Here is a 12,630-nt window from a genome sequence, read left to right as displayed (position 1 = left end):
ATGATAAATTCGGACATCCCATCCAAAATGGGGCTACAATAATCTAATATCAATAGTTCATTGAGGCGCCACTAAAATCCATTAAATCTCTTGATTAAAACCATCTCATCACCAAACTCTCATCTTACGATATTTCCATACCAATCTCTCCTCTTAAAAAAAGCCATGCCTTCTACTCACATCTCCCTATTTTGGCCCCAAATAACTCCTCCGAATTTGCTATTCAATTTGCATTTCCTTCTGCTCAAAGAGTTGTCCCTATTATCACTTTCGATGCCCTAGATAGGCCCTCATGGTTTCTCCACTCAAAATCTTCCTTCTTCCCTCCTTTGAACGCCTTATATGAGCCTTCCTCCTACCTTCCCTAATCTCATTAAAAGATGAGGGCCCTCTCTATAGACAATTTCCTCCAAGGGAACAACATTACAACAACTTTTTACTCCTAAATATTGTTCACTTAAATTGAAGAAAAATAATAACAAAACAAAAATATTTACACCTAATTACTTTTAGAAATAAATTGAACACGTAATGATAAATTAGCGTTCTCACATGCTTCCCTACCTTACAAACATAACACACAACCATTCCATTAAGAAAAAGAAACTGAAAAAGAACAGCCCAAGTTTTGAATTCAAATCTTCCAACAAATGCCACGTATAATCAGAAACAATAACGTTCTTGATAAGCATACAACAGCAGTAAGCTTTTGTTCAAGGCAAGAAAGCCAACAAATTAACTGTATTCCAAACTAATTTATATATCTTCACAACAGAGAAATGGAAACAAACGAAAGATCAAAGGACGAAGGAGGGGGGTAAGGAAAAGGAGGACCAACCAAATCCTTCAGTTCCAGTCCTCCTCTTTTACGTTACCCATTCTTTTTTGCAGTGAAACTGCAATAATTGCAATTTGTTTGGTATAAGATAACAAGATGGCCGAGAAAGGGGAGGATGATGGAGCAGAGTACCTTTCTAATGACGAGGGACAGGAAGACTACAAAGAGGGTGGATACCATCGTGTTCTATTGGAGATGGCTTCAAGAACAATCGTTATATAGTTCAGTCCAAGCTTGGATGGGGTCATTTTTCTACTGTTTGGCTCTGTTGGGACAACCTTGAAGATGTATGTATTTACTTACCTATGGGGATCTATTCCTTCTGCATGTAGTATTAAGCTTTTAATTTTGTAATTATATATATATATATATTCGGTGCTCTTTGAAGAAAGTGCAATAATTATATACAAGATCTTTCAAACCATGATAATGAAGTAAAACATAGATAATTAGTTTGAGAACCGGATGACCATAAACATTGATTGAATTATAGATCAGTTCAGCCTAAAGAATGTTTAACTGTTTGTTATCTCAATTGGATCTACAGGGTTCTTTGAATAATTAGTTCTTCTACTTCATAATGGGTCGTACCTAGCAGCACCCAGTTGATTTTTCTAGATGATTGAATTTCCTTCTTCTATGTAATTGCATTAGGAGTAGGTATGCTTTTTCAATGTGTTTCGCCTTTTACATTGCTCTCTGAATCTAAACAGACAACGGCAATTGATTTCTTCAATTAATTCTTTTATTTAGAAGTTCTCTAAACAATTATTTCCCTCTTTATATTGCGTTTGAGATCTCAGCCATATCAATGCCCACTTGAGGAATTTCAGAGCATTGTGTTGTTTTTCTGTTTTACTGCACTGAGACTTTTTGTATTTTCTGATATAATTGGATAATTAAATGAATTATCTATGTAGAATAACTCGTCTTTAATGTTGTTGGGAAAATGGTCAATGTTTATGAGGGGGTTTGTGACAAGGGACTGATCATTTTCTGTGGGTTCTATAAGTTTAGTGGTTAAATTGGACATTGACAGGTTGACCTTTTAAAAACGGCAATGTAACTGATCTCTCTATCACGAGATCTCCACCTTATCTGTGAGTTTCCTTTTTTGTTTGTGTTAATTTTTTGGGTTTGTAACTGCCCTCTCTATGGCTGTTTGGCGACTGTTGCGGTCTCCTGAGAGGTTTTCCCTTCGCAGATTATAGTTTTGGTTCGGTGGAACTCTGTTGTTTCTTGGTAGTTTTTATTTTGGAGAAAGGGAATATATCTAGGAATAGTAGATGGTCAAAAGTTTTGCATTAGGTGATGGTGCTGAACGGTGCCATTGTTCTCCTCTGGCTTCTCAAATGCCTCTTATACTGTGTTTTCAGTCCAGTTGTAATGTCCCCTTTTCAAATAATTAAAAAAGAAAATCTTTGCTAAGGCAGGCGGGCCCAAGAAAGTGAAGTTTCAGAAAAAGGGGGTTAATCTTTGGAAACTGTTGGACTAATAAATGAAAATTATTATTAAAATAAGTTTCATTAACCTCTCTTGGACGTGAGTTACAGTTATGCCCTCTTTTAAAGGGTTTGGAGGCATTTTGGGGCTCATTCCAGACTTGATTTTCACTCATTCTTTGTTATTCTTCAGAGGCTGCCAAACCTGTGGAGAAGGAGACCCAAGAACGGGAGTTTGCAGGTTTCCAGGGAGACCCAAGAACGGGAGTTTGCAGGTTTCCAGGAAGGCTAAGGACGGGAGTTTGAAGCCATTCCATGTGCATGCTCATACAGAGTTTGCCTTTGTGCTGAACAGTGCAGATTTGTGAGTTTCCGGGTGTATTTTTGTAAGAGTTTGGTGTTTCCGGTTGAGTATTTCATATCAGTTTTGGTTGCTGCTGTATTTTATACTTTAAGCTGTTAAAATAGAGCTGAATATATATATTGGGATGTGATTAAACTTCTGAGATAGATTATTAGTGTTCTTGTGGTGTTTCCGAGCATATTTTGTGCTATTTCGGGAGCCCGATGAGCATAGTTTTGGTCCTACATTTTCGAGCTGTTGTGTAAAGGCTATACGGATCTGGAAATATCAATTTGTAGGCTGTTATGCTGCTGAAAGTTCTGTAAAAATTTCCATTTTCAGATTCATTAATAATTTGTGAAGTTGTGAAGCTTTTAGCACTATTTTCAACATACCCGATTTGGGGTTTCTTAAGGAATTTGGTGGATCTTTGTGATAGCAGTTGTTTGATTTTAAAGATCTGATTAGAGGTTGGAAATATCATGAAAAATCAGAAAAGGGACATTTCAGTGGTATCAGAGCCATGATCTTGCCAGCCTGAGGGTTTGTAGAAGTTGCAGGTCAGTTTTGACAACTACCCAGATATTGCATTTCAGTTTTGAGAACTACCCAAATCTTGCATGTCATAATTTATGATTGCATGTTGCTTCTAATCAGCTGCATGTAAAAATTTATGGTTGCATGCTACTTCTAATCATTTTCATGTTAGTTCTTGGTGAATTTGGTGGTTGTAGAAGTTTGCATTTCAGTTTTGACAAGTACCCAGATCTTCCATGTCAGTTTTGACAACTACCCAGATCTTGCATGTCATAATTTGGTGGTTGCATGTTGCTTCTAATCAGTTGCATGTCCAAATCTATGGTTTCATGCTACTTCTAATCATTTGCCTATTAGTTCTTGGTGAATTTGGCGGTTGTAAAAGTTTGCATGTCAGTTTTGACAACTACCCAGATCTTGCATGTCATAATTTGGTGGTTGCATGTTGCTTCTAATCAGTTGCATGTCCAAATCTATGGTTGCATGCTACTTCTAATCATTTGCATGTTAGTTCTTGGTGCTTGAAGAAGTTATATCCTATTGGGGTTACACTCTACTTTATCCAGAATGGACAGGTATAGTACAGAGTCTCAGAGGGAACGATCTTGGACAATTGATAGCCAGAGTCAAAATAGTAGAAAGGATGGTTATTTAGACATTCGAGATAAACTTATGAAAATAAGCCATGACATGTCTAAACAGTTGGTTGAGCACCACCGTATAAATGACATGTTATCTGACCCAGCTAAGGTGGATAAGTTGACTGGATTTCTATTTGGCAGATTTTCTCACAGGACAGATGACACAATTCCCAAGAACTTGCATGAGGAGTTTGAGAAACTAGCTGATAGCCAGGTAGAGGTCTCAGATTCTACTCTGCCACAGGAGGTGGTGGGAAAGGATATCACACAGATTGATAGTAACAGTCAACTTGATACTCAAATTGAGACAATTGTTTACAGGTCGTCAAAGGGTGATGCCATAGGTATTCAAGATGGTATAGTTACAACAGGCAGTGACTACAGTGTAGTGGGTTCAGATGATGATTATGAGGATGTTGTTGTGCAAGATGGTGAGATACCTGGTAGAGATGAGCAGACATTGAGCATTCATAACTTTGCTGAGAAAGAGTACCAGGCACAGTTAGATGCTTCATCACATGAGGTTGAGGCTGGTAGTACTTCACATGATTTGTCCAGCCAACTGAAGGTGAACCAAGATAGTATTGTGACTTCATTATCTCATCATGACAGGTATGTGGAGTTAGTTGGTATTGGTCATATTACTCAGGTGAGGAGTTTGCTTGAGTTACCAGTTGATTCTAATTTATGGATATGGACTCGAGATTGTTATATTGGCATTTGGGATTCAGTTGACTGGAGATCTTTAACACTTTTTGGTAGCAGTGTTTGTTTGGGTGCTATCATGGATTTGATTAGCAGATTACACGGTGTTGTCTTTTCTTGTGCCAGTATCTTGTTTGATGTTGGTATTAGTTTTTATACACCAATGTTGGGCTTCGTTCATATATCCAGTCGACCATACTTGCTGGAATGTGTTGATGATATTTCATATTTGGCAGTGTGTATAGATGAGTCCCAGGATCATATTGGCATTGATGACATCCAGGAGGATGCAGTGGGCAGTTTTGAAGACTTAGTTTCCTTGGGTACAGAGGAGTTGGACAGCAATGCTAATGTTTTTGATACTCCGTATGTTGATATGAGCTTTAGATTTGATTCACAGGATATGGATGGTAATACTCTAGAGACTAGTAACTTTGAGGACACTCCTTCAGACAGTGCATCAGAGGAGGTTTGTAGGAGACAGTCAAGCCAGTGCCATCATGTGTCTAATCAGTTGAGAGTTAGTGACCAAGACATTTCTATCACTTGCCAACATTTCGATGCTGCTCGTCAGTTGTTAGCAGTTTATGGATGGGGTTCTCCTACTAGTGATGAGCAGGGAGGAAGTTATCTTTCCTTGACAGAGATCCACTCTTTATGGGAGGCTATTCGGATTTTGAGACAAAATTATATGCAGTTGGTAGCCGACAGAGATTATCTTATGGAGTGGGGCAGTACAGCATATGATGCATTGTTGGCCAAGGAAGATGAGGTGAGTGAGCTTACTGAGCAGCTTGAGGTGACTTCTGAGATTCTTGAGAGTACACAGTTGGCTCTCAAGGAGTCACAGTTTCATTTGGCTAAGGTGACCATGGAGTTAGAGCGACTACAGTCTTTACCTAATTCTATACAGTCACAAGCTGTGGTGTTTGGTGATCCGAGGATGTCCATGGCCGAGATTGTTAGAGACAGTGGAGATGGGGATGCATCCATCCTTGATACTAACATTGGCATATCAGGTTCATTCCCACTAGAGTCAGGTTCAATTGAGTTGGGTGCTGCAGCAGATTTTTGTGGTGTGCTTGACATGGTGGTGACCTCTAGTACTAATGGCACGAAGACTAGAGATGTTGTATCAAAGACCATGTGTGACGTTGGTGAGCTGATAGTTGGCATGGTTCCTACTAGTAATACTACTCCCTTCGCAATGTCTTCAGAAGTAGTAGTCAGTTCCAACTTGGTTAATGATCGATTGCAGTTAGTTACATCTGGATTGCAGTCTGAGCCACTGACTGAGATTGGTGCATTCTATCGGCATTACACTGTGAGGTATGCTCATCTATCTACCTTTGATGACCATGTTGATGAGATGATGATACAGAGATGTACTTTGGTTCCTAGTGCTTATCATCAGTTATGGGATAGTTTGATGCCTCGGGATGAGAGTTGTGATGGGCATGACATGGTGATAGGTCCTGCAATTGACAGGTTGATAATACATGACTTAGAGCAGGAGTTTTGGAGTGATGCTTTAGCAGGTGTTGTTATTGATTCTACTCCTTTGGCTATGACATCTCTTGACTTAGCTGGTGATCAGTCACAGTGGGTTGTATCACTTCTTCATGGTGAGCCGTTGACTGAGGTTGGTTTTTTTTATCAACATTATATTGCAGGGTATGTACATCATTTAGTATTTGATCCTTGTGCTGAGGAGTTGATGGCAGACAAATTTGGTTTGGATTCCATTTCTTACTCTTTATCTTGTAATGTCTTTTCACCATTAGCACTGTATGGGAGTTATGGTTATGAGATAGTGGCCGATGATTTGCAGAGTTGTGTTGACTGCAGGAGTTGTACAGTGTGTGGATTCTCCATACTTGGTACAGTTTCATTCGAGAGGGTTCACCATTGTTGCAGAGTTGGATTGTACATTCCATATAGGCCAGTGGGATGCGTTGATGGTATTTACTGTGTTGGTAGTTTGATTTGTCCACTTTACTTGGGTTCTGATGTTCTAAGAGTTTGTGCCTCACGGGTTTTTGATTGTGGTAGTGGTGATTTCGGAGTTTGGTTGAGCTATAATTGTCAATTTGATTATGGATACCTCTTGGTCATATTGCAGAGGATATTACAGGAGCCTGTGTTAATTGGTAGTAGTATAGTTCATGACTACATTTGGGATCCAGGTGGATTGATTGGTTTATTGTTCAGCCATTGCTTGAGGACAAGCAATGATTGGGAGGGGAGGACTTGTAATGTCCCCTTTTCAAATAATTAAAAAAGAAAATCTTTGCTAAGGCAGGCGGGCCCAAGAAAGTGAAGTTTCAGAAAAAGGGGGTTAATCTTTGGAAACTGTTGGACTAATAAATGAAAATTATTATTAAAATAAGTTTCATTAACCTCTCTTGGACGTGAGTTACAGTTATGCCCTCTTTTAAAGGGTTTGGAGGCATTTTGGGGCTCATTCCAGACTTGATTTTCACTCATTCTTTGTTATTCTTCAGAGGCTGCCAAACCTGTGGAGAAGGAGACCCAAGAACGGGAGTTTGCAGGTTTCCAGGGAGACCCAAGAACGGGAGTTTGCAGGTTTCCAGGAAGGCTAAGGACGGGAGTTTGAAGCCATTCCATGTGCATGCTCATACAGAGTTTGCCTTTGTGCTGAACAGTGCAGATTTGTGAGTTTCCGGGTGTATTTTTGTAAGAGTTTGGTGTTTCCGGTTGAGTATTTCATATCAGTTTTGGTTGCTGCTGTATTTTATACTTTAAGCTGTTAAAATAGAGCTGAATATATATATTGGGATGTGATTAAACTTCTGAGATAGATTATTAGTGTTCTTGTGGTGTTTCCGAGCATATTTTGTGCTATTTCGGGAGCCCGATGAGCATAGTTTTGGTCCTACATTTTCGAGCTGTTGTGTAAAGGCTATACGGATCTGGAAATATCAATTTGTAGGCTGTTATGCTGCTGAAAGTTCTGTAAAAATTTCCATTTTCAGATTCATTAATAATTTGTGAAGTTGTGAAGCTTTTAGCACTATTTTCAACATACCCGATTTGGGGTTTCTTAAGGAATTTGGTGGATCTTTGTGATAGCAGTTGTTTGATTTTAAAGATCTGATTAGAGGTTGGAAATATCATGAAAAATCAGAAAAGGGACATTTCACCAGTATTTGCCTTTTGTTCATGAATATAGGAAAAAGTGTCTTCAACTTTTTTGGCCTAAGCATGTTTTCTCCCAATTCTGATTTCTTCCTTTGGTCGTTTTATAGATTATAGTCCTCAGTCTGAATCGTGGGTAGTAGGAATAGTACCTTTTGTTGACATTGATGTCAAGAGTAAACCATTTATTTTCTTGAGATTGATTTGCACATAGCAAACTGCATCAGTTTTGGTATCAGAGCACTCTGTGATGGTCCAGAGGGATTCCAAATGAAATGAAACATCCAATAACATTTGAAAGTCGAAAATAAAGGACCTTTATTCAATGTATGCATGCCCTGGGCAAATTTAGGCAATATCTAGTTGTGGCAGGTTTGTCATCAAAACAACATTAGTTTAGAATTTTTCATTAACCAAAGAGACCTAAACGATTGACAATGTAAAAAGTTAACAGTAATGTCAGAGGTAACAATAATGTGGTCTTACTTCTGTTCATCAGCACAAATTTAACTTAATTGGAAAGCTAATATCATAATAGAACATTGGAAAGATGCATTTGATACGGAAATTTTGGAAGGAAATATCCATAAAAAAAGAAATGATTAGGTAGTAGATGACTTTATTAAATATAAAGACATAATTTACCTTAGTCCAGTAGATTGATGGGCAAACAAAAGAAGTTAACAAATAGATTGAAAGCTATTTGTGAGATTATGTAACTAGATATCAAATAATCTAGACAAAATAGCACAATTTAGATATGTATTGTAAGGTACAATATCATTTGTGGATTTGGTTATTATAGACGATAGAGTATAAGAGGCAGAAGATCTGGTTAAGCAAAGCCCTGAAATTCTAGAATCTCCCAAGGAAAACTTAAAGCTAAAACCTGATAGAAATTTTTCAAGTGTAAAGAAGTGTCAAGTAGAGAAGCAGTCATGGACTTGGTACCCACTGAAGGGAAACTAATCCTAGCAGCTCTTCCCTCATACAAGCCATCTATCATCAACTCCAAATTAAGACTTCACATTATCAAAAGTTTAACTACTAACCAACATCGATTAGTTTGTAAGGTGTCAGCCTTAGTTTCCAACTCAAAACTGACTAGTCTACTTCATTATACTCAACACAAAAATAGATAAAAGCATATCACAGATTCCAACCAAACCAGTCTCATATGTGCATCATCATCTCAAGGGTTTTCTTTCTTTCATATATCGCTCCATAATTGCTCACTCAATTGGCCTCTTCAGGACAGAAATCATCCTCTTTTAAAGAAATTCATTCTCAACTATCTGCAACAAACTCACTCACAGTCAACAACTATTCTCCACCCATCAATGTCATTGGAAAATGCACACTCAATTTTTTAAAATGTTTAAGTCATTCCTTCATTAGAACTACTTCCATCGGATGATGAAGAGGAGTTGATCATAATTTTTTAGCCAACTATAAATTTAGAGAGAACTAAAAGCAACAATAGCTGAAAATCTAGTTCAATGGAAAATTCTTTCCAAAGAAGGTAAATGGTGAAGTGGGAAAGTTGTGCAGCATCTTAATTTTCAAATTCATGAAAACTAATAACTTTGAAAAAAGGCGGATTGTAACGAAATATTTGCTTGTTTAATTCAATTTGAATTTTGTTTGTGCTGTAACTGCTCCAATCAGTTTCTTCTCGATAAAATTAGCTTTGGAATGTATTTTGAAGTCTCTGTTTGTCACTCCATTCCTTCAATGAAATAAGGTAGTACGCTTGGAATGATATGAAGTAAATATTTTCAAATTGGCTCTTTTTTTCATAATGTGAATGCTATGCTCTAAAGAGTTTCATGCCTTTGCAGCTTCAGTAATCTTCTCGATGTTACATATTCTCTAACAACTTTCATTTGGTTGGTTCTAAAAAATGCAGAGATATGTTGCAGTTAAGGTGCAAAAGAGTGCAGAAAATTACACAGATGCAGCACAAGACGAATTCAAATTTCTCAAAGAAATTCGACAAGGTGATCCGGAGGACAAGAAATGTGTTGTCAAGTTGCTTGATCATTTCTGGGTCAATGGTCCCAATGGAGAGCATTTCTGTCTTGTTTTTGAGTTTTTGGGTGACAATTTGCTCGCTCTTATTAAGTATAATGGCTGTAAAGGCTTACCTTTGAATATGGTGAAGGAAATTTGTTATTATATATTGAAAGGACTGGACTACATCCATTGTGAGCTTTCTATTATTCATACTGATTTGAAACCAGAAAACATTGTTCTTGTATCACCCATCGACCCAGCAAAAGACCCTTACAAAAATGGCCAATACCCTCCCAATAAAAGTAGTAAAAAATTCAATCAAAAATCAAATTTTATAAAGGATACTGAGAGGGTAAATCATTCTTCTGAAGCTCCTAATGAGACGTTAGATTCTAAAGAGGAATCATCAAATTCTGAATGTCCAATGGATCCCTTCAATTTCATGGGCCATAACAAGCCATCAGTTTTTGCATCCCCAAATGTTAACACTGAAGGTTTAAGCAAGAACCAGAAAAAGAAATTGGAAAAGAAGGCCAAGAAGTTGGCTCTGGATCCTGCTAGTAGTGCTAGTAGCTCTAAATATTCAGAGCTTGCTAGCCGAGGAATGGAGGGGGAAAAAGCCAATTGTAGTACCAAGGAAGATATGTGTGAAGGTGTCAATGAAAAAGATGATTTTGTCAAAGAAAATGTAGCAAATGTTACACCTCTTAAAAAAATGAAGCTCTCTATGAGGACGAAGATATTGGCCAACATAGATGTCAGATGTAAAATAGCAGATTTTGGATGTGCTTGCTGGGCTTATAGGCATTTTAGTGGTGATATACAAACAAGACAGTATAGAGCTCCAGAGGTTATCATTGGAGATGACTACTGCACTTCTGTAGATATGTGGTCATTTGCATGTATTGCTTTTGAGCTTGCTACTGGTGAGGTGCTCTTTCATCCATATGCTGGACATAACCATAATAAGAAAGAGGTAAGAAAATATGTTTTATTGTTTTGCGGCTCTTTCTTTCTTATATCATTTGTATTCCTTAATTTCATTGTTGCAGGCTTGTCACTCCATCATTTACTTCAGATCAGTTCTGAATGTCATTTCTTTACAAAAAAATTGCTTTTAAATTCAATTGTGTATGTCCTTTTAGCATCAACATTTTGAATCGCACTTGTGATCCATCATCAAGATGAGAGCATACAAGAATAGAAAAGTAGAATATGCATGATGATGGATCACAGGTGTGATTCCAAATGTTGATGCTAAAAGAACATACACAATCGAATCCAGAAACAAAATTTCTGTACTTTTCAAAGAGATTATAAAAACTGTTCAAGACTTTAATTGTAATCTTATCATTCCTTTTCAGGACCATCTTGCCCTAATGAAGCTGTATCTTGGTCCGATTCCAAAGCGGGTAATAGTGATATGAGATTTTACCTCTCAATTTCATTTTTTTTCAATGTTCTGTATTTGGCATGAATCTATTTTTGATTCAAAAGGCCTTAACTATTTCACTTGAATTTGGCTTTCTAATGGATGGTTCATAAGGCACAACACTTGGTGAAGGTTTTGCAAATGGGTTTGCAAGCAGAGTGGGTTTAATCATGGAGGAAACTCCATAGTTAAGCACACTCGAGCTGTAGTACTGGGATGGGTGACCTCCTGGGAATTTCCTGTGATTCACCATTGTGACCATCTCCTATATTCAATGAGTTTTAAGTGTTCTATTCATTCTCATAAAAGATGGATTCGTGCGAAAAAAGGACCAATTAGTTGAATCCTGATAGAAATATTACAATTATTAATCATATTAGAAATTCTCTATTCCAGTCCAAAGTTTTCCATTTCTTTGATATGTCATATATTTAAAATGTGAGGGGAAGAATTTGGATTGGTATATAATTGTCCTCTGTTTCAGGTTGCCTTGGGTGGATCTCGTTCTCGCGAGTTGTTTAACAGAAATGGCGAATTGAGAAATGTTAGGCCTTGCTTTCGGCCCCTGAGGAGTGTTCTTAGGTGGCAATATAATTTTACCGAACAAGAAGCTAATGAATTTGCTGATTTTCTTGTACCACTATTGAACTTCACACCAGAGGATCGGCCAACTGCAGCTCAATGGCTTCAGCATCCATGGTTAAATGGTGTCTCTTCACAGAAGAGTAACAGCCATGTTGATCGAGCAAGGACTGTTCAACAAGTATTGACTAAGCACCAGCATAAAACTGGAAATAGAATGACAAGAGGCAAAGATATACAGAACGCAGAGAATTCAGTCTCAAAAGGCAGTGGAGATAAAATAATATTGTTGCCATGGAAAGAAAACATTTGAGGAATACCTATCCAACTGAAAGAAGAGGGCAACAGTGGCACCATTAGGTGCAAACCAAGAGGGAACCAGCTGACCAATGAAGCAGTTTTGAACAAGAATACCAAACAATTCCAATCAAATAAAGATGGCTACAATGTAATGTGAACAAGAAAACCAAACAATTCTAATCAAATAAAGATGGATACAATAAAGATGGCAATGTAAAATTAAAAAATTTATAATAGTAGTTTACATTTTGGTAATATGGATGAATGAATGGAACAAATGAATGAATAAATGAACAAATATTTTTAATAATATCTATGAGAAGAAACAGTCAATAGAACTAATGTGAACAACTGAAATCTTATAACTAAATCTTTATTCATGAGCCTTTTCATCAGTGGGAGAACTACTGACAAAATAAATTAAGTAAAAGGATAGAAGATGATTACACTTATAGATAGATGTTCTTATATTTCGACCAACAAGAAGGTTGGCTCCTTGTGAAACCAAGTGTTCAAGGTACAATCTCTCAAAAAAGGAACATTCTATGAAGTAATGATGGGTTGCTTCCATCATTGTTTACATTGCACATGCAAACACCTGAGTTTGTCATTGTACTTTTCTCAAAAATTAATCA

At 37.3% G+C, this 12,630-nt stretch overlaps 1 pseudogene across 1 annotated transcript; it reads left to right on the top strand.

Annotated features, from left to right (window-relative positions):
- Positions 1-676: 676 nt before the first annotated feature.
- LOC149580332 (uncharacterized) lies at positions 677-12,250 on the top strand (annotated as a pseudogene). Its single transcript, XR_016353491.1, has 4 exons — positions 677-1,125; positions 9,575-10,657; positions 11,046-11,093; positions 11,598-12,250. The product of XR_016353491.1 is annotated as an uncharacterized LOC149580332 (transcript).
- Positions 12,251-12,630: the final 380 nt, after the last annotated feature.

Source organism: Cupressus sempervirens, chromosome 1, assembly GCF_028749045.1.
Source record: "Cupressus sempervirens isolate cs-2001-9-10 chromosome 1, ASM2874904v1, whole genome shotgun sequence".
Lineage (NCBI taxonomy): Eukaryota > Viridiplantae > Streptophyta > Pinopsida > Cupressales > Cupressaceae > Cupressus > Cupressus sempervirens.
The sequence above is the reverse complement of the archived record's forward strand: the minus strand, read 5'-3'. Positions and strand labels throughout refer to the sequence as shown.